Raw genomic sequence first — 17,458 nt, forward strand, 5'->3', positions numbered from 1 at the left:
TGTGTAACGGATGCATATTAATACGTCCGAGTGAAACGTTGGTGTTTCACAGCTGGCACATAATGATCATTAAACACATTAAGCTGCCCATTGGTCTGAGCTCCTATATAAGGAGGTTGCGACCACAGGAAAAAGGTTACAAGCTCAAAAAGTTGAAGCTCTCCACCTACGTTCCCCTTCTCCTCTGTCGTGCATCTCTTGCTAGGAAGAGTGCTAGTGATAGCAGTAGGGTGCAAATCTAGGACTAGGATTGCATTGAACCAAGTTGACTCGTGTGCGAGCACGATCTGTACACACTGAATGTCGGACTGGTAGGGGCAAATTTGCCCAAGTCAAACAACCAATATTTTACCACGTAAACCTTTTTACTACTTGTGTAACGGATGCATATTAATACAACCGAGTGAAACGTTGGTGTTTCATAGCTGGCGCATAATGATCATTAAACGCATTAAATTGCCCATTGGTCTGAGCTCCTATATAAGGAGGTTGCGACCACAGGAAAAAGGTTACAAGCTCAAAAAGTTGAAGCTCTTCACCTACGTTCCCCTTCTCCTCTGTCGTGCATCTCTTGCTCGGCAGAGTGCCAGTGATAGCAGTCGGGTACTTCTCAATTCGCTGTGACCATCAGTGCTTAGTGGAAATCACGGTTTATCGTTGTATCTTGGGAAATAGATGATTTGAGAAAACCTCGAAGAACAGCCAGAGGTGGGGCAAATCTGTTTGAAGGAAAATACGTATCGCAGGCCTCAGTTCACACTTTCGGCTTCTCGCATCGCTCGCTCGGTTGCAGCGCCCGCCCGATCTTAGCGCCCGCCCTGCCTCAGTGCCCGCCTAGCCTCATCGCCCACCTAGCCTCATCGCCCGCCCGACCTCATCGCCCGCCCGACCTCATAGCCCATTCGGCAGATTGCATCGCTCGCCCGGTTGTAGCGCCTGCCCAGCCTCAGCGTCCGACCGGCCTCTCGCTTGGCCTATTTGCTCGCCTGACCGACCTCTCGGTCAGCCTGTTTGCTCGCCCGATCGGTCACTCGCTCGACCTGTTTGCTTGCTCGACCGACCACTCACTCGGTCACTCGGCCTTTCTGCTCACTCGACCGGTCACTCGCTCGGCACGCTCGCCCGACAGATCATCCTCACTGCCCAGTCAGCTGCTTTGTTCGGTCAAACTTGCTCGGCCTTACTACCCAGTCGACCTCTCTGTTGTGCGACTCAGATGCGGAGTTGATCACTCACCTGCTGGGTCTAACTGCTCACTTGACTTGTCTAACCAGTCGGCCAATCTACTGCTTGCCTACCCGACCTTTCAGTCTGCTCGAACTTTGCTGTTTGGACTCGGAGCTCGGTTTGCACTCAGCAGTTAGCAGAAACCAGCTCTTGTTGGTAGCCTGAGATTATCTGCTCAGGTCATCTCTACAGATAAGTTGAATTTAATTTTGTGTAATTTAAATTCGTCAAAGTCCCAAATATCTACGGCAGATTATTATTTTTTATCCAATAGATAAAAATATAGCTTGGAATCACAAAAAAAACTGTGATTACCGACATAAACTTCCATCGTAATTCCCTCGATAAATTCGTTTAATGACAGAATTACGACGGAAAAATATTTGTTGGGAGATAATTTGTCGGAAATGATTTTACCGATGGAATCCAAATTCTGTCGGTGTATAGGAACAGAATAAATTTCCATAGTAAAAATTTTCGACGAAATTTTTTTTTATTCCATTGAAAATTACCAAAAGGGTTTACTGGTGGAAACAATGTTTCTGTCGGTAAACACCGACGGAAACATATATTTTGTTAGTAAACATGTTTGGTGAATACCAACGGTAAATATCGACACCGGTGCTATGATACGTGATAGTCAAAGATGAGTTGTTTTCGACTAAAGAGACATCCTCTCAACCCGTAATACGAGGAGATATTGTGTCTCGAACTATTTAAGCTATCAAATTATTAAACAATTTTCCATTTTCTCCAAAACTACTTTTGATATGCTCTTCAAATTCAACCTTGAATTTATTTATTTATTTTTTCTTTTTTAATGCCTTCTTGAGAACTACTTCGTTTGTCTACCTCTTCCGTCACCTCCTGATCTATTAGCAACTGAACCACTAACATCCAAAAGGAAATAAAAAATAAGAGACAGTGACACAATTTCAGTATGATGACATGACATAGATTTAATTAATTACTTTTAAACTACTTTCTTAATTATTTCTTAAATGCTTACTTAAGTATATCACTAATTTGTCAAATATGGATCAAATGATAAAGTAGGATTGATGTTATGTGGACAATCATACTGCACAAAATGCATTTATATTTCTATTTTGTGATTTAATTTAGTAGAAAAATCAATATGCGAGATTAAGCGAGGCTGGTAATTGTAGAAACCACCATATATATCAGCGAGGTTGGAAAACTAATGGTGGCAGGGGCTATCGCCAAGGAAGCGACAATAGGTCGTTGCAATTTGGTCGTGCACCGTCAAAGAGGCCACCAGTCACACGCCGCCAAAGAGGCCACTGGTCGTGCACATTTGAAGCCAACGAGGTAGTAGAAGGTCATTGCGATTTGGTATCACCCTACCAAAGAGGCCACTGGTTGCACGCGTCTGTGACCGACAATAAGGATGCACAACATGATAGTATAAGGAAGAAAAATAAACTAAGGTGTTGGGGGTCGGCGACATCGGCGATCGCCCGCCCACCCCCCTTGTCGGCGATGGAACCCTTAGTATTATGGGGTGCCTGTAATGCCCCGGCCCGGGCGGGCCCCACCCTGACCGAACCGGGAATGCCACCAGAATTGACCATCAGGTTGACGACTAGCTCCACAGACCATAAGAGGTCCTTTTAGCGTACTTTGTCCTCACTCACACGTACCCTGGAAAACTTCCCAGGAGGTCACCCATCCTCAGATTTCTCCAAGCCAAGGACGCTTAACTTTAGATTAAGTTTGGGCTTTTGAAAAGAAAAATGCGCCTTGGTGATATGGATAGTACCATCTAACATTTTAAGTCATACTTAACCAGAATCTCAGAACTGGGGTATTACAATCACCCCCACTTAAAGACACAACGTCCTCGTTGTGTAACCACGAATCACACCACAGACAAATCCCAGAATCTCCCTCGCTAGGTGGTGCCCTGAGTGCTCCTGCCACAGACGCACTTATAGTCGTAAGGTCGCTCTGATACTATCTCTAATGTCCCGACCCGGGCAGGCTCCACCCGGACCGAACTGGGAATAAATCAACAAAGCAACTCCAAAAACGTCCAAATTTATCAAAAAATATGTGACATCAAATGAATGGTCAGTTTACGGTTTGAGAACTTCTTATGTCATCTATCATACAACTTAATACTATATCAGTGAATTCCCATATCAAAGAAAATTGTCAAACTTCATGTCTTGATAATTCTTGTGCAACTAAGAACTGGAGACTCCAAATGGAACTAAACTTCACCATAAAATTGTCCAACTTTTCAGTACATTATGTTGCATTTTGGGAAGCTCAGATATGCAGTTGAAGAACTTGATGAATGACTCTCTCGAAACTAGAAACTCTATCTTATTACATGAGTCATAAAGGTAGAGTATCAATGCAAAATCATTTAACTCAACTAAGTAAAATTTAAAACTGCCCAACGACTCTAATACTAGGAATAATTCAATTGACTGAATTAGAATTTTGAATGGCAACATCCTCAACTAGCCACATCTTCCATGGGGGACACCACTTATATATGACAAATTGCCTTGGCATTTTGAAACCACTTAAATTTGGGCATGTCACCCATTCAAATGACGGTCCTCAAATAGGATATTCTTACTGCCACAACTAAGCTTTCAATGCCCACCTGGAATCCTCATTCACTTTGGAGGAGACGACATCAGCTATCCTCCAATCAGACAAACCTATAGATTTTTTTATGAATTCTCTAAAGGTTTTGGGATGAAGAAAATATTTATATAAACAACTACAACATCAGGCTTTGGGATGGGAAAAGCTCTATAAAAAAACATTTGAAATATCAACCTTGGTATTTGTTAGAAGATTACATCTCTTGTACATGCTAAAGCCATCTCAATGTCAGATTCCTTGATGATTTCTTAACACCCATCGTGTCTTGTTCCTGAATCATATTTCTGCTGATGATTAGGGAACCACTAAAAGCATGCATTGAGGTCATAGGTTTCAGTGAAATGTGGAGATCTCAGGTCACGACCTTACTTTACAGGAGCTTTAGTTCACCTCAGTAGCAGGTGCAGAAACTTTTTCAAGAGCAAATTGTTTAAGTGGTGATACAGGATTCCCTTGGGGTACAGTCTTCCTAGCACTGTTCAATAACACCAACAAATGTGCTTGACCTATGTTGTGGAATTTTTTTGGTACGTAAAGTGGAATCACGGGCATGCAATATGGAAACAAACTATATCTATTCTTTCAGGATGAGAAAGATTAGACCCACAAGCTACACATGCTCTTAGCATATTCTTGTAATTGGCTTAAGCATCAATTCACAAAAACTTTCTGGACAACAAAACTCAACAAAGCAAGAGAAGTCCTCCGGGTCCCTGAACTGCTCAGGAAAATTCTTGGTTAAAACCATTGTCTCTAGAGGGTCCCAAAAGTAAACTACATAGGGGGTCTTACACGAAATTCAAATCATGAAGGATCCTTAATATATATACTTTGTTTGCTTCAAGAGGATAATGAAGATTGACTTCTCTTTATTGTCAGTTAGCAAAGCACTGTTGGCTGCAACTCTACCACTGCAGCCGTTGCTCCTGCCTCTGTTGTGAATGCTCTTACCAAGCACCTAACTCTCCTAGAGAAACAACTTGAAATTAAGATCACCAGAGACATTGAACTTGGCAGAATTTGGACAATCTGATTGAGAGAAGCAACTGCATTTTGGTGTTAAAAAACAACTGCATATTTGCTAGCCTTGCAAGAGATCTTCACCAAATCATTAAGTAGCTAATTGAGTCATTGAGATGTCAGCAATTTGGAGAGACTAATTTTTTCCAAGACATTTATTCTTTCTTTACTTCTCCAGTGCTTCACTTCTCTCTCCTTGATTGTAAATATCACCCTGTACTTTCCATTCTTCAATCCCTTTGCATAGAATTATTTTCCTTTCCCTTTCTCGACATGATTAATAGAAAAGGCATCTGGTGAGTATTAGGTCTCAATTAAAGTAGTGTTTATTGAGAGATTAAAGCATCTTAGATGACCAAGTTAGAACTTTAGCATGTGTTGTTAATCTTTGTCAAACACCATAAATTCAATCAAAATTCTCTTCACGATCAAGGACTCTCTCCTAAATGAATTTTCTGAAAGAAAGTTATAAGTCTAGACTTTACTTTCATTTCCCATAAGTTTTGAATCAAATTGTTTTGATGAAAGAAAAGGGGCATAACAAAATATTAATATTTAATCAAAATAGAAACAAGAATCAACCAAGAGTACTATCATATCAGATTTTATTTCTATTAAAAAATACAACTGCCCTTATAGCTCAGTGGTAGAGCGTCAGTCTTGTAAACCGAAGGTCCGTAGTTCGATCCTGCGTGAGGGCAGGATCATTTTGTAGTTTTTCTATTTGTTCGATCCAGAGGCCAATGGTTTATAGTAGAAACGTTTTATTGTAATATTCCGGTTTTAAGATTTTTTAATTTATTAAAATAAAAAAAAAATTTAATAAATTTTTTTCTAATTTGTTTTTAAATAATATTTATTTTGATTTATTTTTTTAAAAAAGAGAATACACGAACAATGAATAAAGTTTTAATTTATTAAAATAAAATAAAATAATAATTATTTAACAAATTTCTTTCTAATTTATTTTCAAATGGTATTTATTTTAATTTATAATTTTTTAACAAAAATGAATACAGGAACGATTTCACTTAGAGAATAGAGTTTTAATTTATTAAAATAAAATAAAAAATATTTAATAAATTTCTTTCTAATTTTAGTTTAGTATAAGATTTGTTTTTAAATGGTATTTATTTTGATTTATATATTTTTTAAAAAAATTTAGCCCATTTTAAATAAATTCATTTATGATTTATTAAAATTTAAAATAAATTTTAATTTCATTTAAAAAGATTGGTCTTTGAAATTGTTATTTCTACACTGAGCTCTCTGACAAGGTCCAACCTCGTCGCAAGCAAGTTCTGACCTCGCCACCTCATCATAACAAGTTGGGCGAGGGCTTTTCACAGATGGGGTTAGAGCGAGGCCTTTTCACATATCTAGAAAATTTGTATTCCCGAATTTTATTTTAGCGACGCTTAATGTCTTTACATCGCCAAATGACTATACTTTAAGGTAGGAAAAATTCCCACTACTATTATATAGTGATGTTGAGAGCAGAATGTGTTGTCAAAGTGTCACATTTGGCGACGTGTTTTCTGTGTTGTGTCGCCAAATGATCCAAATTAAGGGGGAAAGAATTTGCACTACCTTTTAGTAATGTGAAGTGATGTGCACATCGCCGAAGGCCTTCTTTTGATAATGCGTATTGTTTAACGCGTCGCTTAATGATACAAAATAAATGTGAGAAAATTCCTTCCTAATGTTCTATCTTTAAGCGACGTGAAACACTCCAAGCGTCGTCAAAAGGTCACATTGTGCGACTTTGGCTGTGTTGTGCATCACTAAAAGTCAGAATTCTTGTAGTGTGTTTACGATGGAACATTGTTTCCGTTGATAATTAAAAAAAAATTGACAAGAAATAATTTATATTCTGGATTTGTCCTGTCTATAATTTTCATAACTATATAAAACCATTACAATGACATTTCATATAGTTCATATATACAAACATCACATTTCACAATCCATACATTCAGTCATATTTCATATATCCTAACAATTCATAGATACAAACAAACATCTATAATAGCACAAACGTAAATAAACTAACATCCAAACAAACAAACAAATATCCATACAAACAAACATACTAAATTATAAAAACAAACTAATAGAAAGTATCTAAATATCTATAATATAAATAAATACAATCATCTAAATCAAACACAATCTAAATAAATCACAAACACAATATTAGAAACAAATTAAACTATCCAAATATCTATATCTAAATCCAAATTAAAATCAGATATCTAAATCCAAATTTATAAAATCAGATATCTAAATCCATAACATAAAATCCTATAGAAAGGCAAATACGATAAATTATGATCAGATTGATGTATAATTAAAAATTTTACATATATGTATAACTAAAAAAGATATCTAGATAAAAATGAGTAGATGATGATGATGATCAGTATGTCAATAGGGATTTCTGAAATATATAGTAATACAATATTTATAAATGAGAGATTAGAATATCAAAATAGAATAAATATATTTTACATGATTTATATATAATAAATAAAAAACTAAGTTGTAGTTGAATAAATATTAGAAAAAGCTAATCAACATGGTTTGATGGGTATTGAGTCTCTTGTGACTCAAAATCATGTGGTGTTGGGGGTCCAAGAGGCAATGGTTGCTCACATATAGGCCAAGAGAGCTTCTTGATTCGCGTCTCATTTGACCCTCCTTTGATCATCAATGGCTCTCCTATGCTTATCGGCGATCTTCCTCTACTCCTTAGTGGTCATCCACTAATCTATATAGGCTATCTTCTCATCCATTGAGTTCATTTCAGTGCATAGTTCTTGATTTTCACATTTTAAAGATTACACCTCAGTAGAAGAAGAGGAACTAGCATGACCCTTATTAGTCCTTAAATGATTAAATGCAACTTTGGTATGAGAGCCAAGACTATAGAGGGTGGAGTTTTTTATTCTTCCACCGACAACATCATAATATATCTCATTTATCGTCTCAGTGGATAGAGGTTGTGACTCCCTCCTCTGTTGGCGGCTGTGATGTCTGAGTCACTATATTTGTCATTTGCTCCAGTGTGGAAATAAATAATATGATTAATATCAAATTTGATTATAATTACTAAAGTTAATCAAGATAAAAATGATTAAATATAATAAAGTTAATAATCTTACGTGTATGGCCTGGGATTGAGAATCGACAGATATGCCATCCTTCTTTTTGTGAGTCTTGAGAAAGACCTCTATACAAGTGGGTTATCAGGCTAGATCATGTTCCTGTATACACAAATAATTTGGGATAAAATTATACAAGTTTGGTAATAAATACAAAATTTGCTTATATAACTTTAAATTAAACTCACTAGATCTATGACATGAACAATAGATCTGGATTCTAGCGTATGCAATAACTTTATATATTTTTCTATAATTATAAGTTAAAATTTTAGTATATTAAAGGATAAATATATTATAAAATACCAAATATATTAAATTTACTTACTATAAATTTAGTATAATAAAAAGTCTTTGTTTCTTAGTCTATATGTCTACATGCAGTACAAGAAGCGCATACTCTTTCTTTAGTTCTTCCAAACATATTTATCATAGTGTTGAAAATATTATCGAAGATTTTTTTTCCAACATGCATCATATATAAATTATGTCAAATAAGTAGATACTTTTAATATGACAGCTCCAAAAAAAAATGTTCCTGTTCTTCCAACCATACTTGCACATCCTAACAATGTATTTATTTATCTCTTCAAAACAAGGTTGGGATATTGATAGAAATCCATAACTGTCTATTTGTTCAATGATTTCTTCACCTAAAGAATGAATACGACATTATTTGAAAGGGTGATCAATTGGTAAAAATTTATGGTGATTATCAAATCAAAATACCTTCCCACTGCAAGGTAGTGAAAATGTATGAGACTCTATCATATAGTGTAGTAATGCTAATTTATCAGGTGTGCTTCATCCTGACAATATTAAGTATGCTGTAAAATTACTAATCGTCCATAATAATGCATCATGCAATCTAAAATTAGTTTTACTTGCAACATCATAAGTCACCGACTCTACATTCCATAATTCATTCAACTTGGCAATCAGAGGTTGCAAGAAAACACCTATATTGTCTTTGGAATTGGTTAGACAAGAAATAAGCACAATAATGAACATAAATTCATCTTTCATGCATATCTATGGCGGTAAATTATACGGTGTTAATATAACAGGCCAAGTTGAATATTGCTGTCTCGACTGACCAAATGGCTAAAATCCATCTATGAAAGTCCCAACACATTATGTGGTTCCATTGCAAAGGATAAAAATACAATATCAAGATATTTTCATGCAAGGAAATCATAAGGATGATACATTATACATCCTTCGTGCTAATGCTCATGATACCATATCATGTGGCAAGCTGTAGTGGCAGCGTTGAACTAGCAGTTAATGAAAGTAATACATCACTTTCCAAGTAATGTTTTTCTTCTTCTTTCCTAGTATGCGAGTATGATGTTTATAACAAGGGTGAGTATAAATTCTGCATTCAATTAGTTCGCTATATTCATTTTAAAATATCATACAATTGTTTATATAATAATTAATCTGCTCTATAGAAAAACCTAAACCTCTAACCAATTTTTTTATACTATAGAAGCTATCAATCCTTATGTTATTAGTAGAGACCAACTTTAACATCAATTGATATATGTCATCGTAACATCTTTCTAAAAAATGATGTTTTGCTTTCATATTCAATAACCTTGTAGTATCTAATAATTGGTGTTAGGACAAAAAAAAATTTAGATATCTCCACAATGACATGATATTATTCACTTTGGACCTAAGCACTCATGGTTTTATTTCTGGGCTCTATCTAAAAGACCTCATACCAATGGAGATATCTTTCCCTTATAAATCTATGATCTTTCCCATGTATTTTCAATGTGGAACTTTATTTGTAATCTTGTAACCCAACAATCCCCTATCGGATCGAGACATGCTAGAGGGAAGGGGTGAATAATGCTCATGGTTTTCACGTTCGTTTTAAAACAATCGGAGAGAGTAAAAGCAGCGGAATAAAGAAAGAGACAAAAGAACAAAGCTAACTCGACTAAGATTTACTTGGTTCAGAGCCTGTGATGACTCATACTCCAAGGTCCTCACGTGAGAGTACTTTCATAGGGCAAATACTAAACAATCGAAAAGTTACAATAGATGATTACAATTTAAACACAAGTAACTTCAATAAAAATAATATTGACGACTTGGAGGATTAGATCTTTAGTATAGTCATTGTCGGATCATCTTTCGGGCGCCGAGGAGGCATTTTCTGATCAGCACGAAGAAGCGAAAGTTGTTTGGAATGTTGTCATTAAGCCATTGGTTGAAGCCGTCTTTTATAGCCCATTCCGGGCATCTAGATCCCCTCCTGGGTGCCTGGATTGTGCTAACATGGCATACTCTTGTCGAAACTTGATCCAGCAAAGGCTATCCACTTCTGTGCGCTCGGACCCCTTCCAGGAACCTGGACTGCTGACGTGGGTCAGCTAGTCATCATGCCCTAGCTCAGTAAGTCGATGAAATTTGGTCATCCGGGCACTTGGAGCAACTCCGGGTGCTCGGACTGCCAGGGCGCTCGACCAGGCACCCTTCCAGGGCACCCCTTCGCTGAGCCATCCAGGGCACTCGGACCCCCTTCGGGGGCTCGAACCACCATGTTTCCAGCTTCCACTTTCTGCAAAACAAGGGTGTTGGGTTACTTTGGGAGCTAGGGGGGTGAATAGCTCTTCTCCCTTATTTGCTTGCGTCGAAGAAGATGATATGTAGTGGAAAACCTCACAGCAAGCTTCCAATGCTAACACAAAGATTTATTTGGTATCCACCTCAAGAAGAGGTAACTAATCCAAGGATCTACACAGTGCGCACTCTCCACTATGAATACAAACTTCATCTCGGAACAACCAGAGGTGGAGAAATCTTGTATAAGACTCTCACACGCATACAACTCAAAACAAGAAGTAAATACACGATGAAACAAATGAAAACCTTCTTGATTGATCTCTTGTAGCTTGTAGATGCCTCTAGACCAGTTGAAAAGTGCATTAGCACTTGTCTTCCAAGGCTCTAGGTCCGGCGAACAGTAGCGGAGAATATGAAGTCAAGAGATGTGTCATTTGAACTTCGCTGTCACCTTTATATCTACGTGATCTAGGGCTCTCAATTGATTGGGCCTCCTTCAAATCGATTGCCACGTCAGATCCCAACGATCCCAGCCATCCAAAACCTACATCCTGTGAAATGATCATATCTTAATCGATTGGGTGTAGCCGGATCGATCAGCTGATCGATCTAGAGGTTTTCTGTGATTTCACAGAAATCCCTGGAATTGATTGATCGATCAATTTCGACTTTTCCTCGTGTCACTATGAGAAACTGAACCTCAATCAATCGATTGATCGATTGGTAGTATCCAATCGATCGACTGATTGATTGGGAACCTCTCTGTGCTCGTGAGAATGTCTCACAATTGATCGACCGATCGATTGCACCCCTTTTTCTCGCAACACTCTCCCAATCGATCGACTGATCAATTGGCCTCTGGTTTAATTGATCTCCTGATCAACTTGACCAACCTTAACATGCCTAGCTCAAGCTTAGGGTTCTCAAATCCAACATCCGGTCAACCTTGACCTGTTGAAACTTCGTCACCAAGTGTCAGTCCTCCAAGACCCACTGGGACTTTCCACTTGCCTGACTTCACTTACCAGGACTTCCTTACTACCTAGCTTCACTCACTAGGGCTTTCACATGACTTTACTCATCAGGATTTTCATCTGCCTAGCTTCACTCACTAGGGTCTTCACCTGGCTCCACTCACCAGGATTTCCATCTGCCTAGTTTTAGTCACTAAGACTTTCACTTGGCTTTACTCACCAGGATTTCCATCTGCCTAGTTGTTAGTTAGAGCCCTAGAGCCAATCATCTGATGATTGTATGGACTCATGTATATCATATTCTTGTATATTAATAAAGGCATTTGTTTGGTTATTATACTTATTTGTATTAGTGCCAAATATACTAAGTATAATAGCGTCCTTGAGTAGAAGGTTCATACCTATATCAATCGATTAGTTGAATCGATAGTGAGATGATATAGGGAACACTACTCTAAATCATTCCTAGTTGAGTATTAACATTCAGGGACAATGTTAATACAATAAGACTAGCATGTAGGTCAGCTCGATGACTTGATCTCACAAGTCATGGATATATAGATATCAAGCTGACACATGGGTATGCATTAGAGAATGCATACTGAATGACCCGCCATGAGAAAGTATCATGGATCGTTATATGAGTGTCATATACTTTCTCATGTGGCTATTAGTATGACTATTAGTTCTTAGACCTGAAGTCACCATGGATCCCTATATAAGGAGTTATGTACTTTAGTTTCGTCAAACGTCACCCATAACTGGGTGGACTATAAAGGCGATTACTGGGTATATAACGAATTATGTAGAGGGATGTGAGTGACGTAGATGAGATCTATCCCTCCCATATGATGGGAGCGACATCGGTATTCTTGATAGAGTGAGACCACTAAGTGCATGACCATGCCCAAATGAGTCAACATTAGATGTTGAGCTCATTTGATCTAGTGAGTCTACTTGGAGTTCAAGATTTAGATTGATTAGAGGATGACACGGTCTATGCCTCATATTGATCAATCTAGATGTCTAGGATAGAAGGACAATGTCACATATATTGTGAGGAGTCACAATTAGTAGTCACAAGGTGATGTCGGATCTCGACATTCTTGTAACTTGGGTAGTAATGATGTGTTGCTAGATACCGCTCATTACTTATGCTCCTAAATAGGTTTAGGGCATTGCCAACGTTACAAGAACCTATAGGGTCACACACTAAGGACAATTAGATGGAGATTTGGTTCATATGATGAACCAAGAGGATTAGATTCATTTGATGAATCATATTGGATTAAGAGTAATTCAAATTGGGCTAATTGAGTTGGACTCAAGTTGATTCATGTATTCAATGAGTCTAATTTAGATTATGACTCATTAAATCAACTTAATTTAATGAATTAGATTCATTATATTAAGTTGGCTTGAATCATATGGTTGGATTAGATCAACCATGAGAGAGATTTGATCAAGTTTGACTTGATTTGAGAGGAAGAGAAAAAGTCATGTTTAACTTGACTTTTTGCCACATCACTAGTGAGTTGGCAAGATGTGGACCAATAGGATTGCTCCACATCATCAATGTGTGCCACCTCATGGAGGTTACAAGCCTCCATAGCATTTAATGTGGCCGACCCACATTAAATGAGGAGGTTACACTTATTGCCATGTCATTTAGTGAGGTTGCAAGATGTGGACCAATGGTGTTGATCCACATCATCCTAGAGTGCCACCTCATGGGGGTTACAACTCTTAATGGTCTCCACATTAATTGGAATTAATGTGGAGGTTACACCTCCTAGAGTGGCCGGCCACTTTGTGAATGAATGGGAATTCATTTTTCATTCATGTGGTGAATTCACTCTTCTTCTCCCTTGGGTGCTCTCTCTTCTCCTTCTCCCATACCTTGGCCGAACACTCCATTGGTGCTAGCACACCTTGTGTTTTGGTCATCTCCTTCTACTTGTGTCCGTGTGGATACATATAGAGGTTGTCTACTTTGACAACTAGAGATCCGGCGACATCTTGGACAAGCGGGAACGCGAAGGGCTTCGCTACAAGGGTAATGATCTTAACTTTAGTGTAGATCTAAAGTTTTTACAAACTCATACAAGAAAAAGGTTTTTCGAAAAATTTTGTTTACGAATCTTTGCACGAGATCCATGGCTTTGGGTGACTCTGGGTTTCCGCGACGCGAAAAAGCGATTTTCGCGGCCCGATGAACCCAACACTAGCTTCACCCACTAGGACTTTCCTTCTGTCTAGCTTCACTCACCAGGACTTTCCCACCAAGTGTCTGGTCAATCCTGACCCACTTAGATTTTTATCTTCTGCCAACCTCCCTGGTGGACTTCCCATGGCTTGTTAGAGTGTAAACTAAAAGTCTAGCTTTTGTAAACATTTATTTTTGAAATAAAAGAATCACATTGGTCAAATATCTACATTTTATTTGTTAAGTGTAGTTGTTCAATTAATTTATATTGTAGATAACATGGTGTGTGGTGTCACACACAGAAGATCATGTTATCAGTTCTTTATAAATTATAAACTGTTGCTCACGACTAAGATGGAAAGGAACAAACCATTGGAATAGTTGTAGTATAATTAGGTATTAGTTTATCTTGACTAATGAATTACACTAGTACACTCTAAGTGTATTGAGTAGGACCATTTTAGGTAAGTTCTTTTTATACTGACTTAATAAAAGAACTAGACCTTAGTTATTATGGAAGTGTGTGCTCTTAATCCTAATATAATAACAAGCACATATATTTAGTATTTATTTCTTTAACTTCAAAGGGTGATATTTAGTTCGATAAATCAATAGGCTTGATAAGTTGGGAAATGATATTACTTATAGTGTGTGTTGTTGATTATAGAAGGAATCTGTGTCCTAGTTATCTAGGTTGAGAATGCCCCCAAGAGGAGCTCATAAGGATTGTCATTTTAAATCCTGCAGGTGGACTTAGTGCAACATGATAATGAAGTTGAGTGGTACTACTCTTGGAGCTAGATATTAATTAAGTGAGTTGTCAGTAACTTACTTAATTAGTGGACATTCGTTATCTTAAACACAGGGAGACTAAGACACTCATATATGAAGCATCCCATAATGTAATTTGGGATTAGTGCGGTAGTGCAATAATAACTCTCTAGTGGAATGATTTAATATTGATAAACTTGAGTTGTATGTTCAGGGCGAACACGGGATACTCAAGCTCATAGGAAGGCCAAAACCAATTTCTCCTCTAGGTTCCTGTCGTAGCCTCATTAAAGCCTCAAGTCCATCCAAATAAAAACCCTTCTTGGTGTCCAAGAGAAGGTCAGCCCAAGGCTTGGTGACCAAGCCAAGGGCCGACCACCATCTTCTCTTAAGGGGCCAGCCCCTTGCTTGGTGCCCAAGCAAGAAGGGGCCGACCATATTAATTCAAAAGTGAAGGGGTATTTTGAATTTTTAAAAATCTTCTCTTTGTAGAAAACTATGAGTTTTAAAAGTGAAATTTTAAAATAAAAAACTTTCCTTATTTGAATTAGGTCACATGGTTTAATAGAAGTTTTAAAAGTTTTAAAACTTTCCTTTTTTAACCATCCTCATGGTTTTAGAAAAAAGGAAGAGAAGTTTTAAAATTAAAATTTTATATTTTTGTAACCATGTTAAAAAAGGAAATTTTTAGAAGAGAAGTTTTAAATTTTAAAACTTGATTTTAATTTTTAAAACTTTCCTTTTTTTAACATCCACTTTAAGAAAGAAAGCTTGTAAAATTTTATAAGAGGATTTTTTTTCTTTTATAAAATTTTATAAAAATTATTTTTCCTTCTTGATGATGTGGCTAGCCACCCTTGTTTGATGCCCAAGCAAGGGCCGACCTATCAAGTTAATCAATCCATGTTTGCTGATTAAATCAATCAAGTGGAAAGAAAAGGAAAAACAAAAAGGGAAAAAGAAAAACAAGAAGAAGATTTTAATTTTTGTAAAAAGTCTTTCCTTATTTACCTTGGACAAGTAATATAAAAGAAGGGGAGAGGAGGCCTCATGAGATAACAATTCTTATTCTCTTGTTGGTGATCCTCTTGTGGTCAGCCCTCTCTCCCTCTCTTTTCCCTTTGCTCTGTTTTGCTCCTTGGTGGTGGTGGTGGTCGAAACATAGAGAAGAAGGAGAAGCTCTTTGGGTGGTGTTCATCTTGGAGGTTCGTCGCTCACACGACGTCCAAGGCGAGGCGAGGAATACGGCAGAAGATTTCGAGGTCATTAGCATACAAAGAGAAGGTATAACTAGTAATTTTCTTCCGCATCATGCTAGTTTATTTTCTTTGTATGAATTTCAAACACAAGAGGCATTAGATTTTAGTTTTTCGGATTTATTTCGAAGTTGTGTTTTTTTTGTTTGTTTTTTAAATTTGTGATTCGATTGTTTCTTTTGGTTAAACCTAGAGTTATATAAGGAAATTAAATATTAGCTTTCCTTAAAAGGCTTTGTCTAGGCGGTGGTGGATGCTCCCATACCCAAGAAGGTCATGTGCCTAGCCATGCAGTCCTGGAAGTCAATTTTGGAAATTAATATTTAATTGAATTTATAACATAGGTTGATTTGGATCAATTGTGTTAAGTTCCGCTTACGATCCAAATCTAAACCATTAAGAACAGATAAGTTAAATTTGGAATCAATAATGTTAAGTTCCATTTGCGATTCCTAATTTAACTTCTAAAGAACACAATAGGTTGTTTAGGAAAGGTTCGACACTTGTACAAAATTTTTATATAGTGGAACCGGTACGATCTTCCTAAGACCAACCAACAATTGGTATCAGAGCTAGGGTTTGCCTCTGTGTGTTTTGGTTTTCAAATTAATTATGCACATGTCATACATAATTTAGGTAGGATAATAGTAGGATGTACTAACTTTGTGGTTGCATGCTCCAACTATTATGGCATATAGATATTGTGTGTGATTGGACCCTTGGACATGTCAAGGGCATTATTTTGTGTGTGCATGATTGTATTTAACTAATATAGCAGGAGCTATATTAGCCATAGGTTTTTAGAATTTTATTTTTTGATCTAGATTACATGTACATTCCTTTGTGGAATATAGGATCGATATATGTAAAATTCTATATTTGTCGCGAATCGTATCTTTGCGAGGCGTGGTGCTATTGGTGGACCAGAGGCGCAGCGGAATAAGAAGCAAGATAGATGTGACAACTCGACCTGATGGCGGTGGATAAAGATGGCAGCAGCTAGGGTTGGAGCACACGGAGAATAGTGATGGAAAAGACCATAATAGTTGGAAAATTAATTTTCAAATTTATTACTTTTATTTACTGTGATGTATGTGTGCATGATATGCTAGCATAGGTTAAAATCCTCACCTTAAATAACTTAGTGGGAGAGGGATTTTTAAAATAAATTCCACGGTCTCCATTACTGGTTTGTAAATGATGCAAATAAACTTGCGCGTTGGCTCTGAGTGCCTTCCTTCATATCGGATGAGTTTGTTTGCGGATCACTAGATCAAACTTCCATTTTGGATGACTTTAGGAAATTAATTAAGAGCGTGTGATCTTCCCCATCGGAAGGGGCACAATCTTATTAATGAACTAAGTGTCAAGTAATGGTATACACTTAGGCACGCCTAATAGTATCCTCCCCATCAGAGTCACTGCTATTATTTGTGTGACCGAAGGAAAACCAACTATTAATTTTATTTGTCATAAATTTAGATTGACAAGAATAAAATTAATGGGTAAAATCTCCTCTTACAAATGTTTGATTTTGTATACGTCCACACTATCGTGGCATACAAAATTCATGGTGATTTGAGGTGTTGGTTAATTTAAAATAGTATTATTTGA

The 17,458-nt window shown here is 37.2% G+C and overlaps 1 non-coding gene across 1 annotated transcript; it reads left to right on the forward strand.

Moving 5' to 3' along the window:
* The first annotated feature begins 5,522 nt into the window (after positions 1-5,522).
* TRNAT-UGU lies at positions 5,523-5,594 on the forward strand. Its single transcript has one exon. It is a non-coding gene; the product is annotated as a tRNA-Thr (tRNA).
* The last annotated feature ends 11,864 nt before the right edge of the window (positions 5,595-17,458 follow it).

The sequence above is a fragment of the Zingiber officinale genome, chromosome 7A (assembly GCF_018446385.1).
Source record: "Zingiber officinale cultivar Zhangliang chromosome 7A, Zo_v1.1, whole genome shotgun sequence".
Lineage (NCBI taxonomy): Eukaryota > Viridiplantae > Streptophyta > Magnoliopsida > Zingiberales > Zingiberaceae > Zingiber > Zingiber officinale.